The sequence below is a fragment of the Macrobrachium rosenbergii genome, chromosome 5 (genome assembly GCF_040412425.1).
Source record: "Macrobrachium rosenbergii isolate ZJJX-2024 chromosome 5, ASM4041242v1, whole genome shotgun sequence".
In the NCBI taxonomy this organism is placed as follows: Eukaryota; Metazoa; Arthropoda; class Malacostraca; order Decapoda; family Palaemonidae; genus Macrobrachium; species Macrobrachium rosenbergii.
The window spans coordinates 66,836,687-66,860,899 of NC_089745.1; the positions used below are offsets into that span (position 1 = coordinate 66,836,687).

Below are 24,213 nucleotides of genomic sequence, written 5' to 3' on the forward strand. Positions count from 1 at the left end.
TTCATGAGTTGGCAAGGAAAATAGAGTAGTGGGGGCAAGGAGGAGAGAATAGTATTCATGGAAAGGTCGTAGTCAAACAAAAAGTGGCATAATAGATAAAGTGTATTACTATTCAAAACAACAAATAACAGTTATAGAAATAATGACTATCATAGTACGAAGAGGATTAAATAAAATTTTCAAATTTATGTATCCGGTTTCCATGGCAACCAGAATTCGTTCAGGTGATTTACAGGCGCCATCTACTAGTGATGGGAAAAACTAAGACCTTGTACTTTTAACTTACTTCACATCTTCTATTCACAAATGCTTTAGGGAAGAATTATCTTACAGGTATCATACATAAGGCCTCATATATTTAGAGCAATGATAAAATCAACGGAACCTGTTATAAGTCATTTCTCCGGTGTGGATTCAGCTTCTGCCAGAGATTTATTTCTTTTACATTGGTTCGTGGTGGTAGGTTTCTACTTCTCTTGTTTATCAATTTTTCATCAGTTGTATTCTAACAAAGAACTTGTGCTATCACAATTCTTCCCTGATCTTCTTTTCCTGCAGAGAACAACCAGATTTGCTGAACAGCACCACCAATATGCAGTAAATATGCTACGCTGCCGAATCTCTGAGTTCCATAGGTCTTTTATTCCTCACACTGTTGGACTGTGGAACAGTTTCACTGAGGGTGGTGTGCAATTACAGCCTATTAAAGCCTCACAAGTTCAAGCAGAAATGCAATGCATTACTACCCTAAAATAATTCTCACTGTATCTGTAACTACTTCCAAATAAACACCACATTCTTTGGAAGTTTGAATTTCAAGTCAATGGCCCTTGTATGCTTGTTTCATATGAACAGGGAATTATCTTCTGAACAGTAATAACAATACTATATACAGATAAGAAAGAATATAGGCTAAATGGCTTGGAATAAATATAGATGCAGCCTGAGAGGTAGTCACCAATTCTCGGTAAAAATGACAAACAGAAGGCACCCCTGGGCTAACATATGAACTGAATGGGTACATCCAAGGTGATGCAGGTTACCTGGTTATACGTCTTCGGGTAAATTTTTATTTTTATACCACAACTACTCTCATGAGCGTCATGTTTAGTGTCAGGTCCATGAGAATGAGTGTTAAAACAAACTTCTTCTTTCGACCTTATTAGTCCCACTGTACAGCAGGGTCAGCCGCTCGAGTTAACTTTCTCAATCTATTTCTATTCCATGCATCTTCCACCAGTCCCACGTCACCCATATCCCTCCTCACTACATCCATCCATCTAATCAGCTGACGCCCAGCACTCCTCCCAATCACTGGCATGTTCATAGCTCTCTTGATTGGTTCCACCTCCTTTCTTCTTATTATATGGCCATAGTATCTCAGACGAGCTTCCCTAACCTTCTCCTTTACATTACATATACCACAAATTTTTCTTATATCTTGACTCTCCCTCCTTTCCTGTAGTGATATTCCAGCAACCCATCTCACCATCCTCATCTCAGTTCTTTCCAACAATCCCTCCTCTTTCCTCTTAAGTGACCAAGTTTCTGCCCCATATAATAGCACGGGCCTGATAACTGTCTTATAAATCTTCAAATTGAGCCTTAATGGCATTCTCTTGTCTAAAACAACTCAAGTTAATTCTTTCCATTTTCGTCATACTTCTTTCACTCTCTGTCTCACTACTTTCTCAGTACCTCCCTCCTCTGTTATTATTGATCCCAAGCAGTTAAACTCAGCGTTCTAGTTTAGCACTGTACCATCTTCCACTTGAATGTTTACTTCTTCATGCCCTCTTTACTGCTAATTATTAGCTTTGTCTTTCAAATGTTCACTTTCAATCCTTTCTTTTCTAGGGCTCCTTTCCAGGCTAAAAAAAATTTCTTGCAGTTCTTCTTCTGTGTCTGCTATAATGACTAAATCATCTGCAAACATCAGTTCCCACAGTTCTTCGATGTTCCTTAATTCTGATGTCAAAGTGTCTGTAACGACAAGGAACAAGAATGGACTCAGAGATGATCCCTGATGGAGGCCAGCCTCCACAGGGAATGCCTCAGTCTTCCCACATTTCGTCTGTACCGTGTTAAAACAAACATAAGACTGTAAAATAAATCTGTAAAAGTAAATTAGCAATAGATTTAATATGACTTTCCTGTTAAGTATATGGAGGACACTTAATAGCACAGCATAAAAAATCCTCTCCAATATAAAGCTGTGGTAGGAAGTAAAATTATACCTGCCCCAGATATGGTAAGGTCAGGTCAGTCTGTTTAGTACACTAAACTACATGGTGTGCCTCCAGCCACAGCCGTCACCCCTTTCATTCCTTTAGTTGCACTATGATTCTTACAGATCAGGCCTATAGAAGTCACTCCAAAACATCAACAGAACAAGGGAATGTTTTACATTCCTTGGAAGTCATGAGATGCCTTGCCCAAGCATGGTACTGAAGCAATTAACCTTCTTTTTTGCATATTATTATTATCATTATTATTTATAATGAGCATAATGAATGATCCTTTACTATACACTGCGTTAATTAGGCTAAAAAAAATAATCTACTAATCTGGATTAGCCAAATTGATTCTCTGCCGGACTCTTGCTACCAGTAATAATGTAGATAACATCGTTTTCTACTTGTATTCAAAGATTTCACTTCTACATCAAATTGCAGTAAATTACGTAATTATCCATAACCAAGTTCGTGATCTTCCTGTTACAAAAGCACTTATAATACAACGACCGACGTATGTTACATGTGGAAAGAGATAACATATTTACTGATGAAGCCTACGACAATCGAGTTTTCAGAAACCTCCGTCTTTGCAGCAACTCCAGAGTCCATACTTACCAGAAGAAATTACACGCAGGAAATATACATATATATATATATATATATATATATATATATATATATATATATATATATATATATATATATATATATATATATATATATGTATATATATATATATATATATATATATATATATATATATATATATATATATATATATATATATATATATATATATATATATATATATATTAATCTTCTTTTTGGGGATGAACAGAAAGACTTGGAGTATAAGCCCAATGAGGGGATATTTCAGGCAATAAATGTAAAAATTGTTCTTTCAAAGGAGATAGCTCCCCAGTAAGAAGGCCATTTAAGAAAGAAAAACACTTTAAATTCCACTTGCAGAAGATATAAAAGTAGTGATGAACCTTAGTGCATGCATAATATATATATATATATATATATATATATATATATATATATATATATATATATATATATATATATATATATATATATGTAACGGCCATTTCTGAGCCTATACTTGATTTAAGTCTCTGTTTTATGAACAGAGGTTTGATCTCGCTTATCCCGAGACATTGTGCGATAGCAGTAACGTGAGCCGGCATCGTAAGTTATATCTTTCCCTAACTAAAATCTAAGGACTACTGGAATGAGATACTAAGTACAAAACTAAAACCCTTTATTGACAAAAATCAACGAAAAATAACCTTAAAAATTACGAAAAATGAAATCCAATGTTTCACATAACTATCAGAAAATCTTCTAAGGAAATAATGCTCCAAAATTATAAACCCCCAATTACAGAAAATAACTCATCTGTCAAAACATGAACAAGTCAATCAATTAAAACAGGTCATCTCAAATGTCATACCACTCTCATCCTCGTAGGAGGGAGAGAGGAAAAAAGAATAGGAATGGAGTGGAACAGAAATACCTGTGAAAAAAAAACGTCACATTAAAAATCATAAAATGTAAAAAATTGCAGAAATACATCTTCCACTGTCACAGGAGATACCGTGTGTTCATAGTTCTGAAAAACAAAGTCCAAAAACGTATATGAATTCTTACTCACTCCACAAGTCCTCTGGGACAGTCTCCATGTGAAAAATCACTCACATCTTCAGACACACATGAATCGGATCTCACAAGTCCAATTCGAACAACAGTTCGGTTCCTCCCATTATATTCATTATGTAACGCACGAACGAACGTACTTTTGTATGGCATCATTCGAGGTCAAAGTTCGGCAAGACACGCCTCTGTACTTCAAGGCGTCACGTAGTACACGTACACACCATACATTATTAAGAAGCATCCTTCAAATACCGGATTTTGTAACTGGTTCAGCTTCTAGAACGTTCTTTGCTGAAAACGCATTTCCCAGCCCGTGTCTTGTCACCAAGGTGGTTTCTTCGACCCTTGTGGTATGCGAATGTTTCGGCAGTTTCCTATCTGCTGCGTGTAGTGAAAATGGACCCTGCGAACAGCTGACCCAACTTTTCAAAGGTCACCTTCGTGAGCCTTTACAGATTGCTCGGTCCACGCACCTGAGGTGGACCCCACCTCAAAATGTCTAGGTGCAAAACTTATATATATCTTATAACACAGATATTATAGCACAACCAGTTCATTCAAGAAACGCATTAATCTAGACGATTTCACTCCTGGTACTGCCTCACGCGGAAAGGCCTGCGACTGCACCAGTCCAAGCTGAATGTATTCTTGCGTCGCCCAGCGATCCGACGAAAATGAATGGCTCGCAAACTCTTTTTGCACGACCCAACGTCTCCTCGAAAGTACGGCAACATGAAGACATCCTGCCCGACATCTCTCCAAAGTGCAGAAGTAACGTTGACAGCTTTCTCATATGTTGAGGACGGTGAAGCTATTCCAACCTCTCCATTTCGAGGGAGTGGTATTTTCCGTGAGTCGGTCATATCGACAGTCATATCAAAAGTAACACGTCTATTCCTATACCATATTATTACTGAACCAGATAAGACTATTAGTACAAAGGTCATATGTTCTCAATGTGAAACAATTCCAAGTTGGTACCCGGAATTTCCATAGTCAACTCACTACCAAGTACACTAACTCTAAGGAACCATTCATAAAAATTCTATCCAACAGAAAAAAGTACTCAAGAACGAAAGGCAATCCTAAACATCTGAAAGGTATCATATGTCGTAAAAGACATCAAGGTTCTACTCCGGTTAGCGAATATTTCGCAATACCTGACTAATTCTCAACACCATAGCAATTGACGTAATGGCAATCGCTCCTATGATCTTAACAACTACAATTACTCATGGTACAGCTCCCTTATATTTTAAAAGAGAACTGAAAAATCCCAAATATTCGAATTCGATATCCCTATCAAAACCTTCCTAAACCTCTCCGAAATCCTAACCGACATATCCCAATCCGAAAAAGATCAGACCCGTTCGGTCCGATATACTAAATACCTCCCCAAAACAAAATCCTAAACAACAAACCCTGATTCTGTAACTCTAGATTCAAAGATATTGGGTCAGACGACAAAACACATAATAACATAATAACATAATAACACAATAACACACGGGTCAAATCTCGTATGAAATTAGCCCATGTCTCAATTCCCAAAATCATATGAAAAAAAACCATTAACTCAAAGTAACCCATTACTATCGCCAAGTGCGAACGATGAAATCCCTAACCGCAGTTGCGATCCATATAAAAAAAACAAAAACTCAAACTCATATATCTACAAAACTCTACGGCATTCTGCACACAATTTACACTAAGTACTGCAGCTTACATCAGAAATCACAATGAACCCGAACTATTAAAAATTCGTAAAACTCTACGGAGTAACGTCCTCCTGAATTACAACAAACTACAAGTCATGCCCATTTACAACCCATTAACACCCGAAAGGAAAAAAAATGACCCGTAACTACCCATTACCATAACAACAATACAACCCAGGAATGCATCCATGCTAATACCCATTAACCCGTCTTTTTAATCTTAGAAATATGTGTCAAACGAGACACACCTGTGTTTTCATTCACAACAATAAATCTATTTCCCAATTTTGCTTCAGGTCTATACGGGATTATAGATACTTTCTTTATTCCCAGTAAAATTAGCAAGACCGTCTAAAGTCTTATTTATAAACTCCCTACCATTGTCTGTGATCAGACATTCTGGAACACCATATCGACAAATTATCCCCTTAAAGAACGCTATAGCAACTTCCTCAGCTGATTTGTACTTCAGTGGGAAAATCTCGACAAAGCGAGTCAACTCATCAACAACTACTAATAAATGTCTATAACCATAAGCGGACTCTGAGAAGTTACCCAGAATATCCATATGCACTCTCTGAAACGGCCTATGTGGTATGGGATATGAACCCAAACGACACGACACTGTCGTCGCTGGCTTATTCGCATTGCAAATAGCGCACTTCTTCACAAAGGCTTCTACTGCGGAAAACATATTTTTCCAAAAAAAAAAACTTTGACCTGACGTTTTCATACGTCTTGTCTACACCCAAATGAGGAGAACCAAATTTACAATGTACAATGTCTAGAACTTGTGGTACTAGACTCTCTGGCACGATGATTTGTGTAATCTCACCCATGCTTCGAGTACTTCGCAAGTTATACTTAACTTTTCTCACCAATAAATTATTCTCCAACTCTAGACCAGAAAAAGGCAACTTATACCCTTTCTTCGGTGAAACTCCCTTAAGAAATGCCTTAGCATCTGACAACAATTTATCTTCATCTTGCTTTTGTTCCAGCAAGCCTATGTCCCAAGTGACATTTTCACCCGTAATATAACACACTGCGTTACTCTCACTATCACGAATAACAATCTCTCCCGAGACTGCCGACTCACTATTTCTCCCCGAAGTATGCACTGTAGGAACGTGTATGTCCACTACATGCGATTAGACACCAAATATTTACTCTCTTCACCCACACAGGATTCGGTGTGTATTTCCTCATCCTCGACCGGAAAATGTCTGCTCAATGCATCTGCAACTACATTATGCTTACCTTCAATGTATTTGAGGTTTGCATCAAAATCTCTCAATGTTAGGAACCAACGTGCTCTCTTGGGCGACAAATTTGGCTTATTAAAAGCTCTAACAACGGTTGATGATCTGTAAAAATCTCAACTTTATTTCCCAACAACAACATCTTAAAATGAACAAGGCTAGAGACGACTGCGAAAGCCTCCTTGTCCACAACTGACATCAGCCTTTCGTTACTACCACGCGTTTTGAACTTTCTGCTATAAAAGCAATTGGGTGTAATTTCCCCTCAAATTTCTGCATCAAACACGCACCTATACCTTCCTGACTCGCGTCAGTCACTAAGGTGAACGGTTGACTAAAATCTGGAAACTTCAAAACTGGTGGGTTCACCAAAGCGTTCTTAAGCTTCTCAAAAGCTAATTGTTGCCTATCACCCCAAACAAACTTAACGTCTTCTCGTAACAAATCTGTCAATGGAGACGTTATTGTAGAAAAATTCCGCACAAAACGGCGAAAGAAACCCGACATATCCAGGAACGAACGAATCTGTTTCCTGGTTTTGGGAACTGGAAAATTCACAATGGCTTTAACTTTCTCATCATTCACTCTGACTCCCTCTTTAGTCAGTCAAAAAAAAAAGGTCAAGTTCACTTCTCCCAAGGCCAAGCTATAAAAGGCCACAAAAAAAAGACACGGGAAAGCGCTTCTCAGGCACAGAGAGAGAGAAAGAGAAATTCGTTTCCCACCCTCTTACAATGCATCGAAGGCCTGATGATGCTTACAGAAAAAAAAATGCTAACACCAAACCTCGGGGCTCGCTCTGTCTCCAACGGCAAAAACTGCTGGACCAACACTTCCCTTTGTCCAAACGGAAAGTGTCACTCAAGCAAAGGCAAGGGCTCTGCCCTCATACTCACACGCACATGCCCACACGCACACACGTGTGTGACTACAAAAACCAAGAAGTGCATTCACACTTGTGCAAAAACTGTTTGCACCCCGCAACTCATAAATATCACGTAGGATACTACCCAAATATTAAAGTTCCCAGAAATAACCCAACAACCAAATATCACCCTTACATAATACACGCCGATGCGTACCGCAGATTGCTATATAAAAAAAAAATACAACACACCATAATACGCTCAGCGCTTCACTAGACGTGGCAAAGCAAGTACGACGCTCCGCCCAAACTCGTGACGCAACTACTATGTCACCGTGGTGATGACGTAACACACTCGTTGCAACCGAAACACTAGTTAAACACAACGATAAAAAAAAAAAAACACAGTTGTCCCTATCACCAGTTACAACACAACGAAAAGGACAATTTCACATCAACCCAACTAAAAAAAAAAAAGAAAAAGATAACATCACAACACTTACGTTAGCAGCGCGCGAATTTCCATCAAGCGAAGAGAGAGAGAAACAAAAAACACTCACGCGTCTTCACGTGTTTTAACACAAGCATAGCGGTCTTAAACACTCTTCACAAATCACTAGCCAGCGAGAGAGATGGTCGCAGCTCGCTCCCAGCAACTGCTGACTCCCACAAAATCCTATCCTGAGATGCCAACACTAATTTATATCTCTTCGGAAACGTATACATGCCTAATTATTTAACACCTTCTAACTGCCCTAACTAGCTTATACGCTATCTTTTACGCTACCTTTTACGCTGCCACCAAAAACTGTAACGGCCATTTCTGAGCCTATACTTGATTTAAGTCTCTGTTTTATGAACAGAGGTTTGATCTCGCTTATCCCGAGACATTGTGCGATAGCAGTAACGTGAGCCGGCATCGTAAGTTATATCTTTCCCTAACTAAAATCTAAGGACTACTGGAATGAGATACTAAGTACAAAGCTAAAACCCTTTATTGACAAAAATCAACGAAAAATAACCTTAAAAATTACGAAAAATGAAATCCAATGTTTCACATAACTATCAGAAAATCTTCTAAGGAAATAATGTTCCAAAATCATAAACCCCCAATTACAGAAAATAACTCATCTGTCAAAACATGAACAAGTCAATCAATTAAAACAGGTCATCTCAAATGTCATACCACTCTCATCCTCGTAGGAGGGAGAGAGGAAAAAAGAATAGGAATGGAGTGGAACAGAAATACCTGTGAAAAAAAAAAAACGTCACATTAAAAATCATAAAATGTAAAAAATTGCAGAAATACATCTTCCACTGTCACAGGAGATACCGTGTGTTCATAGTTCTGAAAAACAAAGTCCAAAAACGTATATGAATTCTTACTCACTCCACAAGTCCTCTGGGACAGTCTCCATGTGAAAAATCACTCACATCTTCAGACACACATGAATCGGATCTCACAAGTCCAATTCGAACAACAGTTCCTCCCATTATATTCATTATGTAACGCACGAACGAACGTACTTTTGTATGACATCATTCGAGGTCAAAGTTCGGCAAGACACGCCTCTGTACTTCAAGGCGTCACGAAGTACACGTACACACCATACATTATTAAGAAGCATCCTTCAAAAACCGGATTTTGTAACTGGTTCAGCTTCTAGAACGTTCTTTGCTGAAAACGCATTTCCCAGCCCGTGTCTTGTCACCAAGGTGGTTTCTTCGACCCTTGTGGTATGCGAATGTTTCGGCAGTTTCCTATCTGCTGCGTGTAGTGAAAATGGACCCTGAATAGCTGACCTAACTTTTCAAAGGTCACCTTCGTGAGCCTTTACATATATATATATATATATATATATATATATATATATATATATATATATATATATATATATATATATATATATATATATATATATAAGAAATATCAACACACAGTTACCTGTAGAACAGAAATAAATTTCTGACTCACATCAGGATCGAACCCAGATCTTTCAAATGAAAGACCAGAGTGCTGCCAACCAGGCCACATAAGTCATAAAAGAATTTGGAGCCTGAGTACAACTGCACCCAAGGAATTGCCTGGGCAGGATAACTGCTTGCATACCAGCGTGTTTTCCCCAACTTCCCGATTCAGCAGTGACCCAGTTGACAGCATTTCATTCGAATGATCTTTTCTGAGTGAATATGACAGAAATATCAACACATAATTATGTGTGGAACAGAAATAAACTTCTGACTCACATCAGGATTGAACCCAGATCTTTCAAATGAAAGACCAGAGCCCGGCCAACCAGACCACACAAGTCATAAAAGAAGTTGGAACCTGAGTACAACTGTACCCAAGGAATTACCTGGGCAGGCTAACTGCTTGCATAACAGTGTGTTTTCCCCAACTTCCCGACTCAGCAGTGACCCAATTGACAGCATTTCATTCGAATTATCCTTTCTGAGTGAATATGATAGAAATATCAACACACAATTACATGTGGAACAGAAACAAGTTTCTGACTCACATCAGGATTGAACCCAGATCTTTCAAATGAAAGACCAGAGCCCGGCCAACCAGGCCACACAAGTCATAAAAGAGGTTGGAACCTGAGTACAACTGTACCCAAGGAATTACCTGGGCAGGCTAACTGCTTGCATAACAGCGTATTTTCCCCAACTTCCTGATTCAGCAGTGACCCAGTTGACAGCATTTCATTCGAATTATCCCTTCTGAGTGAATATGATAGAAATATCAACACACAATTATGTGTGGAACAGAAATAAATTTGTGACTCACATCAGGATCGAGCCCAGATCTTTCAAAAGAAAGACCAGAACACTGCCAACCAGACCACACAAGTCATAAAAGAAGTTGGAACCTGAGTACAACCATACCCAAGGAATTCCATCTGATAAAAGGAGGCCATAAAAATGCCAAAAGGTAGAAAGTTAATACTATATATTTTGGAGACAACTGTCTACCTTGACAAGCAAGTAATGAATGAAATAAGAGTTACAGAAAAGCGGTATTTATACCAAGAGTTCCAGAGGTCACCTGTTACGTCACTCCAGATAAAGCTTCTCCTTAATCTTCTTAATCACTGATTGGAGGAAGATTTTATCTAATAATATCTGTGTCCCAAGCTCCTTTTGAGAGGTTCAGCATATTTCTTTATTTAATCAATGCTGATTCTACCATCTGGCTTTTGAACCAACAATTGCTGCTATAAATTGTATGTGACAAATTCCAGTTTATTCTGTGATTATGGTTATTTATGTGGTTAAAAACAGCTGAGCTCTGTTGGCCATACCTTACAGAATGTTTATGTTGTATTAATCTCTGAGAAAGTGATTTACCTGTAAGACCAACGTAGGATTGGTCACAGTCGAGGCAAGGGATTTTGTATACTGTGTCTTTGGGGGATTGGCTTTTGTTGGACGTTATTCAGGGATTTGGGTAGGTAAAAGCAAAAGGATTAGAGTTTCCAAGGATCTGTGTCAACATCCCACTCCTGCCCAGGTGTGGTATTTTTATTTTATTTTTGGGATTTCTCTAGTCTTGGTTTGAGGACGACGGTATTAGATTATGTTTGCTTTATGGGTTGCTTTCTCAATTACATGGTCAGGGTGCTTTAAAGATGACAGCTGCTTACGGATTACTTCAATTTCCTTTGGCAGGAAATCCGGGGAGCAAATCCATAAGGCTCTTAAGAATAAATTGCTGGCTACGCCAATCTTGACAGAAATGTCATGGTAACTAAAATAGTGAATGTATGCAAGTTAAAATGCTGGTTTTCTGTATAAGGTAAATTTGTATTTTGTCGTGTCTCTAATTATTAAAACATCAAGAAAAGGAATTTTGTCTGTTTCCCATTCAACTTTAAATTTGGTGCTGGGCACATGCATTTAATTTTTAAAGAAATTCGTTGAAATTGCCCAACCTATTATCCCAAAATGTTAGGATATCATCTACATATCTCATCCACAGCATGTCTTTAGGTTTTATTGCATTTATTACTATTGTCTCAAAATATTCCATGTATAGAATGGCTAAAACAGGGCTGCCCATGCTGCACCCGAATTTTTGTTTATAGAATGACTCCGAATGAAAAGACGTTATTTGATGCACATAATTCGACTAACTTTATTATTTTATCTAGGGCTGGTGGGAAATGATCTGAAAAGCGGTGCTAATTTTTCTCTAAAAAACTTTAGAACATCCTGTACTGTTACTTTTGTGAATAGGGAATCTACATTTAAGCTGAAAAGTTTTATGTTGTTAATTTGTGACAGAAATCTTCAGAATGTTTAATGTGACTGGGAGAAAATGTGTCTAAGAATGGGGAAAGGGGGCCAGCTAACCAATTAGAAATTTTATAACTGAAAACTCAGGCACATGAGATAATAGGTCTGAATGGAAGATTATCTTCATGGGTTTTCATGACTTTAAATTTCTCCAGTAGTTCAATGCTCTTTTAGTCTTTGCTAATTAATCGTACTTTTCTAAAAATAAAATCTTTAGCGGCTTTATCAGCCTCTTCATTTCCTTTAATCCCTACATGGGCATGTTCTCATTCTCGTTCCTCTCTCTCTCTCTTGTCTCTCTATTTCTTTCTATCTCCTCTCTTTTCTCCTGGGCGATTCTCTCTTTCTCCTTCTCTTGCCTCTCTATCTCCTCTCTCTTCCCCTGGGCAATTCTCTCTTTCTCCCGTTCTTGCCTTTCTATCTCCTCTCTCTCTTCTCCTGGGCAAGTCTCTTTTTCTCCCTTTCTTTTCTTTCTATCGCCCTCTCCGCCTTTGCAGCGTCTAGGTTCCCCTGGACCTAGTCCCGTAATTCTTGGCCTGACATTCCCAGGTCTTTTCCTGCCTGCATGTAGAACTTAAAGTCCTCATTGTGTTGGGCTCTTGGAGTCGACATTTTGACAAATTTAGTTGGTAGGGCCCTCTAAAGTTAAATGAATTTGGATTGAGAAATAAATGGGATCATGAAACGATTTAGGCGAGGGCAACCAGGAGATTGGAATTATTTTATCTTAATAAGATGGGAGGGGGGTGGCCTGAATGGCTAAAATAAAGAAATACACTTTATCTCTCGCACGGCCTCAGCGGGTTATTTCAGAGATTGTAGGTGTGTTGCCTCATAAGACTTAGAATTAATTTCGTCGCGGAGGACGTGGAACTTGTTTCCTCATGTGGGACGAGGAATTGGTGGACTTCGTGGAGGATTTGGAATTTAAGGCATCACGTAGGACGAGCGTCACAGAGGACATGGAATTTGTGGATGTCACGGAGGACGTGGAATTTGTGGACGTCACAGAGGACATGGAATTTGTGGACGTCACGGAGGATGTGAAATTTGTGGATGTCACGGAGGACGTGTTTGAGGACGTCATGGAGGAAATGGAATTTGAGGATGTCACGGAGGACGTGGAATTTGTGGACATCACAGAGGAAGTGGAATTTGAGGACGTCAGGGAGGACGTGGAATTTGAGGACGTCAGGGAGGACGTGGAATTTGTGGACGTCACGGAGGATGTGGAATTTGTGGACGTCACAGAGGACGTGGAATTTGAGGATGTCATGGAGGACGTGTTTGAGGACGTCATGGAGGACATGGAATTTGAGGATGTCATGGAGGACATGGAATTTGTATTTCGTCTCTTAGGACTTGGAAATTGGATTCGCCCCGTAGGACTTGGAAATTCTGTCTCGTAGGACATGGAAATTGGATTTGTCCCATAGGACTTGGAAATTGGATTTGTCCTGTAGGACTTGGAATTTGGGTTCGTCCCGGTGGACTTATTTGCCTCATAGGATGTGGAATTTGGATTAAAAAAAAATTTTGCTGAGAGTGGCCCGACTGTGGACAAAGTTATGGAGACAACTACTCGGGCAATGAATGAAGATTTGGGTAGGCACGTGGGGAGGGGAAGCGGGGGTGAAGGTCGTCTGACTCTAGGCTGATGCGGGTTATTTTTAGACACTGGTTGAATGAACCCTTTTGTTTACAAAACACTGTCTGGGCTTTCCTGACTGCGGGGAAACTCCCAGGATGGGCGGATAATGGTGAAATAACCTTGTAATTTTGCCTAGAAGCGGAGTTCAAATTTCGCTTTCCTAACACTTGAACTTAGTTTTAGCTAACCTGAGAGAGAGAGTATTTCGGCAATGCAAACTGATTTTGTCTTGTCCCACGTGGGAGTTTGTCCTCGCCTAAATAATTCGAGATTCCGAAATGTGAAGTGAGAAATTTTGCACACAGGAATTTTTTCGCACTATTCCTCAAAAAGAAAATGGTTAGCACGCACTGTTTCCTAAATACCTATCATGAAAGGCATGCATTAACAAAATCTAACACGGTGGGTCTCTTCTCTCAGTTGTTACATGCGTCCCTATTTCCCTAATTTCCTAGAGTCAGTCACGTTTGTAAAAACTTTTCTATGCTAAGATAAACACATTACTTATGTGGAACTTCTTGGTCTGTGCGCATGGTATCAGGTTCGGAATTGTCTCGCACCCAGCTTAGCTTTGCTAATCGCAGATTTTGTAAGGATCGGATTGAGTGATATACTGGGTGGGTGTTGACTAGTTTATTGGTGGTTCCTTACTGAATGCATGTACAGAATCTTTGAAGTTGTTATTGGCTGATGCGAGCCGCAAAGTAGTTTCTACACACAGACAGGGCAAAACAGATATTATGTTTTGGACATCTGTGCTTGTCGACAGACAAACAGATGGCGATTGTGAGAGTCATAATAAACGTACAATGATAAAACATATATCAATGGAAAGGCCAGGAAATTCCAATGGCCAATTGCATGAGATTCGAGGCAGATTAATGAATACAATGCAGTAGCATAATATATGTGAAATGGCGAGACGTTTGGCGTCTTCACAAACAGTTTGATACAGAAGATTCGGTGGAACATTATGAGTACATGATTGAAATGCTTGCATGGCACTGCAAGTAGTGGTGATTGTACATAAATCGAGACAACAATGGTTAGGGAGAAACAGACAGAAATATTGTATGGTAGAAGTTGCGTTCCTTGAGAGAGAGAAAACGGGATGCTTTGTCTTGTTTCCTCCGACGGATGACACACACACACACGTGTGCCCGTAAACCCGTAATGCGGGCTCTTACAATACTCCCCCCTCAAGCAAGGCCCCGATGCGGAAATCGTCTTGCTGACAATTGGAATGGGCGCGAAGGGCTTGGGATTTGGGCAGGTGGGAGGCTGAAGGGCGGCACCGGCCAGCAGAACTCAAGGAGGACGGCAGCGGGTTGAAGGGTGACGTCAGCTGATCCTTCGTTGGTCAGGTCGTCTGGTACGAGTTCAGGGGTGGCGGCAGCCTGCTTGGAGGGGGGTCCAGGGTTCCTGTGGTGGGGTGGGTCATCTCAGAGGGTCGGACATCTACTGAGAACTCGGGAACGGCGGGAAGCGGGTAGGCGGTGAAGGGCTCGCTGGCGTGTGGGTCATCATCTTGGGTCAGACGTCTGCCATCGGCTCCTTCGGGTCACTCCGGGGTCACCAGTGTAAGGATCGGATTGAGTGACATACTGGGTGGGTGTTGTCTAGTTTATTGGTGGTTCCTTACTGAATGCATGTACAGAATCTTCGAAGTTGTTATTAGCTGGTGCGAGCCGCAAAGTAGTTTCTACACACAGACACGGCAAAACAGAGGTTATGTTCCGGACATCTGTGCTTGTCGACAGACAAACAGATGGCGATTGTGAGAGACATAATAAATGTACAATGATAAAACATATATCAATGGAAAGGCCAGGAAATTCCACAAATGGACATTTGCATGAGATTCGCGACAGATTAATGAATACAATGCAGTAGCATAATATATGTGAAATGGCGAGACGTTTGGCGTCTTCACAAACAGAAACATACATACAGTTTGATACAGAAGATTCGGTGGAACATTATGAGTACATGATTGGAACGCTTGCATGGCAATACAAGTAGTGGTGATTGTACATAAATCGAGACAACAATGGTTAGGGAGAAACATACAGAAATACTGTATGGTAGAAGTTGCGTTCCTTGAGAGAGAGAAAATGGGATGCTTTGTCTTGTTTCCTCTGATGGATGATGCACACACACGTGTGACCGTAAGACCATAATGCGATCTCTTACAATTTGGTGAGTTGCAAACACAACAAAGCAACAATAGGGGGGAATTACAACCACAAAACCAGATCTATGGGAAGGTCGCCATTTTTATGATTTTCCCTGGTTTTCTGGATTTGTAGAACATTTTAACAAGTCAGCAATGGAATTTTACTCACTTGGCCTTGAAAATCTGACTTTATGGTCCAGAGAATCATAAAAAGAAAAGAAAAAAGGGATGATTCATATGAGCTTAGGGCTCTACTTCATGAGGGAATGTTACGTAAACACTGGGGTTAACTAAAGTAATTGTATTTACAATAAAAGGATAAAAAAAAAATGGAAAAGTAAATAATACTGAGGCTTGCAAAGCCCGGAGGTCTTCCTACTGGAGACTTGAATGGTCGCAAGGCACAGCCCAAGAAAAGTCCATGGCAAATGGGTCCCTCTGCAAGAGAGGTTTAAGGATTACATGCCAGTAAGGGAAAATATAAAACATACAGATGGATCGAGACTACACTGAGGGTGCCAAGGTCTCGAGGAATGAATGAACACTTAACACTGGAACACAAAACACTTGAAATAGCACTGGGTAAAATGGCACACTGGATACAGAGATATACTGGCACTCAATAAACACTTCTAAGGGCAAAATGTCGTGACTGAAAAGTCTTTACTTGTACTTTACTTTGGAGGGGGGAAGCGGGTCTCTGGCGAAGAATGACGAGGGGAGATCGCACTCGTTGTACTATACAGTAGTTCACATGGAATGTCCATTCATGTGGTGACGAAGGAACTGGATCCGAGTCAAGAGGGTCAGGTGGTGACAGGAGGGGGGGGCGCACCTCTCAGCACCTCATAGCGATCTCCCACGTGTGTCTGGTTAACTGAAAAGATCTTCCTGTCCTGGCTCCTTTTAAGGCATCTGCCGAGGGTAGGGGCCCTGATGTCGGGCCCGTATGATGACTGTGCCCAAGATGCGTCATCTTGCAGGTGTCTTGACCATCAGCTTGCATCTCCCCAGATGTCCTGTGGAAAGATAATTCAGCGTGATCACTCTGCCTCATAGAATGATTGTTTTAAGCAGCTTAGTTCATTTAAGCTGCTTAAGGGAGTGGCACTTAACCTCTTATCCTTGCCCCTTTTGACCATGCCATCCAAATGTCTGTCCCAGGTAAAGGGAAGGGACAGATCAGAATACTGATAAGTTTTATGTGTTGGTATCTGGGTCAACTTAGGTCGGCTATGCAGCGACAATCCCACTCTCAACATTCTGAATGGTCAGGTTTTAGTGATTTCTTCCTAATTATAATATATATATATATATATATATATATATATATATATATATATATATATATATATATATACATACATATATACTATATATAACCATAGTAGTTTATAGATATATATATATATATATATATATATATATATATATATATATATATATATATATATATATATATATATATATATATATATACATATACATATATACTATATATAACATACATAGTAGTTTATAGATATATATATATATATATATATATATATATATATATATATATATATATATTCATATATACATAATATATATACACTATAATTATTAACCTATTCTTGAAAGATGGAAGCACGTACTTGTCAAAAACCTTCATGGGAAACATGATGTGAACCACAATTCCCATTATCCGGGATATTATTTCCATTCCAGTATCGTTAAACCATATTTTTTATTTTTTTAACTGTTTATTATATTCTATTTATATATTACCACGTGTGCACATTTTGTTCTAATGTAACATTTCAAGTTTACTAGTTTGACTTACGGCCATTGTCTTGCGCACATTAACATATTTTTCTTCAGTGTGGAATGAAATGGAACATAGAATTCAAGCCAAAGGCCAGGTGCTGGGCGCTATGAGGTCATTCAGCACTGAAAGGGAAACTGAGAGCAGAAAGGTTTGAAAGGTGTCACAGGAGAAAAACCTCAAAGCAGTTGTACTATGAAACAAATTGATAGGAGAGGGTGGAAAGAACGACGTAAGAAAGAGAATATGAACGGAGGTATAGTAAAAGGAATGAAAGGGGCTGCAGCTAGGGGCCGAAGGGACGCTGCATAAAACCTTAACTGTGTGGGGTGCACTGATACACTAACCCCCTACGGAGTTTCTTCAGTGGGACATTTTATATTTCCATTTACGTCTAAAGACTGGAACCTGCGTGATATAGCGTATGCAAAATTCAAAAGTATGGAATACTGTTCTTGTTTATCTCACGCACGATTCTAAAGCGTCTTTCATATGCACTGATACTTGTGAAAAGCCATAATCGTAAATTTTTCCAAATGGAGAACTCTTAGATTACAGTATTGGAATTAGAATAAACGCCCTTTCGAGATTGTAAGAATATTAGCAGGACTTATATAGTTACTTTTCCTCCAAACTCTAAACCATACCCGAAACGTTCTTCAGAGTGATCTCCCCATTCATCACCGATTTTCCTTTGAGCTTCAACCAGTTGTTAAGAATAATTTGTGCGGCAAGTGATATTAATCAAACTGAATTGCAGTTACACATTCGATATATCTTTTGCTTAACGAAAACGTCAATTCTTTAGGACATTCTATAATACAGTGCTTTCTCCGGAAGAATGAGGAAAAGAAAAGTTATAATTACATCTGGTCAGTGGGCAACAGCGAGTCCCTCTAATCCAGACGACCTTGGGATCTACCCTGATCTTACCCTAGCACACTGTGGCTGATTGGAAGATGTATGATAAATGTAATGATGGATGTTTAAATATAAATATTTTGCTGGAAAGAGGAAAAGTTCCAAATTTCCCTGTACATGTACGTTTTAATAGATAATTTTAAGGTTTCAAACCAAATGGCACTCGCTGTTGTGCATGGATTGCACAGTTAAAAATGGAATCACTTGGCATCTAGACTTGGGTCTAGCTGCGGCCGGCCTGCTAAACCGGCATTTGAAGTCAGACTTGTGAGAAGTGAACGCTGTGCTTTCGTTATTTTGCTGTGCGCTGGTGAGTGTCAATTGCCAATAATTCTGGTAATGATTTTATTTGATGCCATGTTAATGTAATTAGGCTAATTACGAGAACAACGCGAGACAATTAATCTAAAGCTATACATAGAAAAATGTCTTGAGGGAAAGTCTCACTTAAAACTTCGTGAGTTCAGTAACTAACATACCAGAAAAACGTGTCGTTGATGATATAATGATATACTTTGCATACTCGGTAAATTACTATGAATTCATCGTTACCGAAGTAATAATACAGGCCTAGACCAGATGGCCAAACCTGGGAGGTTCCTTGTTTATTATCGATGGAATCAACAAACGTATCCCAGGATCGCGGTCCAGAACCGTGCCCAAGACAAAATTATTTTCATCTTTTTTTTCTCACGTTAGATGGACGAAATTAAAGGAGACCGAATTCCAAGCCATTGAACAGTACTCTAGGTATATATGTAGTATATATATATATATATATATATATATATATATATATATATATATATATATATATATATATATATATATATATATATATATATATAAACGTAGGAACAGTGTAGAAAATATAAAAGGCACAAATCTCCTGGATCTTCGGCCGACAAATGATTTACAAATATGTTTTTATTTTTCCAGCTTACTGGTGCATCCCATTCATTAGGGAGGATATTCTGACGATCATATTTGAGCGGCTCAGGTTTTTGTATTACAACCATATATGTATATATATATATATATATATATATGTAACGACCAGGTGGGTCGTTATGCAGGTTCTTTAACATACTCAGGACGGGGCTGTCATGACTGACGGCAGATGCAACAAACAAAGGAGGGAAAACAACAAAAACAATAAAATGAGCTTAATATTAATTTATTTACAAAGTTAAGTTATATTTACAAGTGAGTCAGGTCTGGTAAAAAGATAAAAACCATAAATACAAAAAAAAACAAAAGGCAGCACTAAACAAAATCAAGTTAAATAAACAAAAAGTAGCATTAAGAAAAAAAAAGGCAAAAATAAACAACAGCAGGCAGAAAAAAAAACCAAACATACGTCCTCCATCGGGTCACCAAGACAGCCCTCAGCTGCACAACAGGGACAAGACCCCACAAACCAGAATACCCCGATGGAGACGTCAGGACAGCCTCACGCTGTCATCAAAGATGAGCAGCTCGTGGTCACACGACTACTCATGGTCACACTCCACCTCTACGACGTGCTCCACTTCGTAGGCGTGCTCCAATTTGCTGCTCAAAAACTCGACCAACGTCGACTCCAAAAACTGCCTGCTGCTGCTGCCACTGCCGCTACTCTCGCTGCCCTACCAGACCCGACTGGCGAAAGAAAAACGGCAGCTCACCGACGAGAACATCAAAACAAAAAAAACTTGAAGGTAAGGAGGCAGCAATCCACAAAAGGGAACGAGCGGGGAACCAGCAGTTCCCGCAAAACCATCACTTAACGTGACACCTCCCCACCTAAAAGAAAAAAAAAAGATTATTTTTTTTTTTTACACTCATGATCCCCTCCAATGCCGTAACAACCCCGCCAGCCAAAACAGAGCCGCCCTGTCACGGTCGCCATTGTAACGACCCGAGTGGGTCGTTATGCAGGTTCTTTAATATACTCAGGACGGGGCTGTCATGACTGACGGCAGATGCAACAAACAAAGGAGGGGAAAACAACAAAAACAATAAAATGAGCTTAATATTAATTTATTTACAAAGTTAAGTTATATTTACAAGTGAGTCAGGTCTGGTAAAAAGATAAAAACCATAAATACAAAAAAAACAAAAGGCAGCACTAAACAAAATCAAGTTAAATAAACAAAAAGTAGCTGCAAGAAAAAAAAGGCAAAAATAAACAACAGCAGGCAGAAAAAAAAACCAAACATACGTCCTCCATCGGGTCACCAAGACAGCCCTCAGCTGCACAACAGGGACAAGACCCACAAACCAGAATACCCCGATGGAGACGTCAGGACAGCCTCACGCTGTCATCAAAGATGAGCAGCTCGTGGTCACACGACTACTCATGGTCACACTCCATGACGTGCTCCACTTCGTAGGCGTGCTCCAATTTGCTGCTCAAAAACTCGACCAACGTCGACTCAAAAACTATATATATATATATATATATATATATATATATATATATATATATATATATATATATATATATATATATATATATATATATATATATGGAGCGTTACAGTTTCGTATGCTGTGGGTTTCGTCTGCCGATATCATCGAGACCCACCACCAGGTGGCAGTGGGTACGGCCAGAGAATCGGGGACGGAACAAAAAGATGGACGCAACCGGACGTGAAACCGACCCTAACCCTGACCCTAAACGGCGTGCAAAAAACGGGGAAAATTTGATTTATTTATAGCGACCCAGGTCGCCACCGAAACTAACGAAACCGACCTAACCCAACATAGGACGGCGTGCCCTTATTATTCGCTTTGGACCCCAGAAGGGCCGTGAAAATAGTAAATCTATAACTTTTCGAAATAGCACGTACCTCATTCAAGTCGGAATCGGCGACATTAGACCGCATTTTGGCGGGTGTTGAAAAGGCTTTATTTAAGGGATATGCACGTTTAATTAATTGAGGAAAGCTTTTAAAGGGACAAGGGACACGCTGCCTTCGTCACACTTGCCACAAGTCCCGCTGAAATCGTCAAGTAGGCCACTTTTCATTAGGTAAACCAGCAATGAACGCTCTTCGTGACACAAAACCCCTAAATCCATAAGGGTCACTAGATTCTTAGCCCCAAATTCCACGTGGGTCGGATACGACACGGAAGACACGAAAGTAGCCATGTTAGCAACTCTTGAACCCGGGAGAGACTGAGGAAGGTCGCGGGGCATTTCGGGTCGTTGGTCGTCAGCTGTTTGGGTGGAACTACTTACCTTGGCGGAGGGAATGAGTTAGGCGGCCCAGCATACGAAACTGTAATCTACCCATATATATATATATGCACACACACAATGTATATATGTGTGTGTATGTAAGGCGGCTACATAGGGAGAGCACAATGGTCACAACTACAATCACGCTTTAAATAATGAACTGTGGATGAACTCCCTGTGCAGAAAACTTAACACAACATTAGCCACTCGATACTCTTCAGCATCTTGTCAAACACAAATCTTATCTTGCACGCATTTTCGTGCATCCTAGATACTGAGGACCTTTCTTTTTAGTGCCTCTTCCACATCACCTATTCAACACCTTATAGGTCTTTTTCGCTGCCCTCCTAAAACTTCCGAATTACACACTCTTTTTAACAACCGATCGTCCTCCATTCTTTTTATATGGCCAGACCATCTCAAAACAGCTATGGTAACCATCTTGCAACCTGTATATATTTATCTCCACATTTTTAAGCTTTCAATTCTCCCTGTGGCACATATACTATGCAAACAATTAATCTTAACAGCCTCGACATTCCTCCTTTCATTTGCATTTAGGATTCATTCCTCAGTTCCATTATGCCTTTACGTCTCTTCCCCTTGGAGCAGTTGTTAGCCTTCTCGGTCTCAGCTTGTAATGCGGAGGGAGTTACTTGTGCCACGCCCATCTCTACCCTCATCACAGTCGACTAACTATCTAATATAATATATATATATATATATATATATATATATATATATATATATATATATATATATATATGTGTGTGTGTGTGTGTGTGTGTGTGTGTATACTGTACATATATATACATTACATATATATATATATATATATATATATATATATATATATATATATATTATATATATATATATATATATTCATACAAATATTATATATAAGCATGTAGCATGTATATATATATATATATATATATATATATATATATATATATATATGTGTGTGTGTGTGTGTGTGTGTGTGTGTGTGTGTGTGTGTGTGTGTGTATACTGTATATATATAAAATATATATATACATATATATATATATATGTGTGTGTGTGTTACACATATGTATGTATATACTACATCTGCAGAACTCCACTGAAGGATGGACGAACGCTGTAAGCTCTGTACATATTTTTACAAATACATTTCTAAACAACAGTAGTACTATGGATCCTTCTGCAGATAACTGAGAAGCATGATACAGTGATATTATATTTCATATATATATATATATATATATATATATATATATATATATATATATATATATATATACATATGTATGTATATATACATATATCTTTGTGTTTTCCTTAAGTTGTCTAATCTCATGAGGTTGTCTCTAGATATACCCGGTAGGGGGGTTAGTGTCGTCAGAGCACCCCATATGGTGCACTGTAGGCATTACTGAAGGTTCTTTGCAGCTTCCCTTCGTCCCCTAGCTGCAACCCCTTTCATTCCTTTTGCTATACCTCCATTCACATTCTGTCTTTTATACTTCTATCCACTCTCTACTATCAATTGTTTCATTGTGCAACTTCGAGGTTTTCCTCCAGTTACACCTTTCAACTCTTAATTGCCCTTTCAGCGCCCAATGACCTCATAGGTCCCAGAGATTGGCCTAAATTCTATCCATCTTCCATTCCGTCTCCGAATATAAAATAAGGCTCTGTCACATTGATCCTTCTGTGAAGAGTGAACATAGTATGCAAAAAAATTGCCACGCTATCAGCCACTTGCACCTGAACTGAAGGCTCAGCGGTATTGCGTCAACATCTCGTCTCCTTTCCCGCGCCAGATATATTGTACTTTATCTTGTATGTACAAGCACACGCCCCTCCTCTTATCACTTTAGCCACTCCGTACAAGAAACCCTTACTAGGATTTCATCCTCTCTTTCCTTTGCGTATTAAGTAAGAGTACAACTAAACCTCCTTCACTCTACTATTAATATTGGTCATTGTTCTTTTGAAGCTGTATATGTGAGGTAGAGGTCAGGGTCTCACTCTTTACCTTGTCCAGAGCTACAGTCGTGATTCTTGCATACTGTGTTTATAACGAACAATATGCAAATCACGATTTTCGAAGGAAAATTTGGCCGTTTTACTCCCTCTATGAAAATGGGCTACATGGAATGGAAATTATTTTTATTCCTTACTTTTATGAATCACGCATAAGAGAACAGTTTAGACGCAGGCAAATGCGAGAGAGAGAGAGAGAGAGAGAGAGAGAGAGAGAGAGAGAGAGAGAGAGAGAGAGAGAGAGAGAGAGAGAGAGAGAGCACTGTAAACTTCATTCGAAGACTGGGTATTAGGCGGCAAGTGTTAAAAATTATTTATTGTATATATTTCCATTTTCTACACTAATATATCCATA

At 39.2% G+C, this 24,213-nt stretch overlaps 1 protein-coding gene and 1 long non-coding RNA gene across 3 annotated transcripts in view; one reads left to right on the forward strand and one right to left on the reverse strand.

Annotated features, from left to right (window-relative positions):
• LOC136838874 (uncharacterized) overlaps positions 1-24,213 on the reverse strand; it is a 530,691-nt gene that overhangs the window by 122,389 nt on the left and 384,089 nt on the right. The window lies entirely within an intron of this gene.
• Pfas (phosphoribosylformylglycinamidine synthase) overlaps positions 18,809-24,213 on the forward strand; it is a 205,416-nt gene continuing 200,011 nt past the window's right edge. For both annotated transcript variants that reach the window (XM_067104532.1, XM_067104534.1), the window contains exon 1: positions 18,809-18,908. The gene's annotated coding sequence lies outside the window, so the exon portion shown is untranslated. The remainder of the gene's footprint in view (positions 18,909-24,213) is intronic.